At 36.6% G+C, this 1,549-nt stretch overlaps 1 long non-coding RNA gene across 1 annotated transcript; it reads right to left on the bottom strand.

Annotated features, from left to right (window-relative positions):
• Positions 1-1,065: 1,065 nt before the first annotated feature.
• Positions 1,066-1,491, bottom strand: LOC109588879 (uncharacterized). The gene is made up of 2 exons (XR_002188411.1): positions 1,366-1,491; positions 1,066-1,312 (listed from the first exon to the last, which is right to left on the bottom strand). It is a non-coding gene; the product is annotated as an uncharacterized LOC109588879 (long non-coding RNA).
• Positions 1,492-1,549: the final 58 nt, after the last annotated feature.

Genomic DNA, 1,549 nt, shown 5'->3' with positions numbered 1-1,549 from the left:
GTAGCTTCACTTATACATCTCTTACAGTATAACAGTTGAGACACTTGTACAGGAGAGACAAGAGCTTCATTCAATGATTGAATATTCCTTTGAAGAATAGAAACTGCTTCAGTAGATGGTGGTGTATCTAAAAAAAAACAATAATATGATAGAGAGAAGAGTGTATGATGAGTTAATAGCAAGTAGGCTTACAAGTAGTATCATGAAGCTCCTTTAAATATTTTTCATATTTATCAGCAACTGTATGCTCATTAACTACTCTCTTTCTCAATGCTTCCAGTACTTGTCTCCTACTAGCAGTAGGAGTAGTGGTCAGCCAGTGTTGAAACATCTTTAATGTCTTGCTTGTATCATCATGTTCTGGCAGCTGTTCAATACCATCCAATCTCTTATCATCAACGTGTAGCAGTGCACCCAAGAGATACCACTTAGTACCAACATCAATGTGCTCTACTAGCTCAGGAAGAAGAGGAGTAGAAGACAAGAAAGCGTTGAAAGATCTTTCTTTGACATGTTTGAGTTGAGCCATTTGCTTTATTTATTGCCACATTGATTATTGCCTGCGCGCTGCGCCTAAAAATAAAATGCCACACCCAATTTCAATCAACCACATGTCAAAGGTTTGACTATAAAAAATACAAGTTGCCAGCATGCAACTATACATCAGTAGGTACTACAAAATCATATCAAAATTAAAAATGAGTTCCATCAGCATCTTTATACGAAAAGTCTAGTCTATTCATTTTAGAAATGAATTGATCAGAGCATGCTTGTTTGTGCTTCGCATCCAATGTGAGTTTTCCAAGCGTATTGTTAATCTTCAGAGACATTACCAATTGCAATACTCCCTCAGTATCAATTTTAGTGTGAGAAAGATAAAGGACAGTGAGTGAGCGATTGATAGTTAAAAGTTCAGGTAGAGACTGTGCACAGGCTGAAGTAATGCCAGGATTGTAACCAAGTGATAAGTAACGAAGATGAGTATTATGCTTTAGTGACTGAGCAAGTGTGATAACACCATCATCACTGATAGTGTTTTCAGTCAGCCATAGGCTCTCTATTGTATTGTTATTCAAAATTTCTGATGATAAGGAGCAAATAAAATCATGTTTTAGTGGAGTTGAAAAAACAAAAAGACATCAGACAGTTTTCTTCTGCATCAAAAGTGGGATTAGCAACTCAGCAATGCTAGAAGATGACTCTCTAAGATAAATCTGTTGATGCTTATCCTGCAGTTTTGCAAGGACTTCTGAGCACTGTTGTTCTGATGGAGAAGTGAGCTGAACCTCACTACTGTGCCACTCAATTTGACCTATAATAGGTTGATTGTTCAAAATTAATAAGGGGCAATATAATAATCTTTACCTGTCATTGCTTGGGGGCTAGCTGAATTTTGGTCCAATGCCTTCTTTCTAAGTGCAGCTTTTAAATCCTCAATCTCAAGATCTTTCATTTTACTCATTCTCTGCAATGCTTGTATCTTCTCATTATTGGACAACTAAAATGCATGCAAGTAATAGGCCCAGGATTAACTATCATAGATTGATTA

The sequence above is a fragment of the Amphimedon queenslandica genome, unplaced genomic scaffold (assembly GCF_000090795.2).
Source record: "Amphimedon queenslandica unplaced genomic scaffold, v1.1 AMPQUscaffold_11796, whole genome shotgun sequence".
Taxonomy (NCBI): domain Eukaryota; kingdom Metazoa; phylum Porifera; class Demospongiae; order Haplosclerida; family Niphatidae; genus Amphimedon; species Amphimedon queenslandica.
The sequence above is the reverse complement of the archived record's forward strand: the minus strand, read 5'-3'. Positions and strand labels throughout refer to the sequence as shown.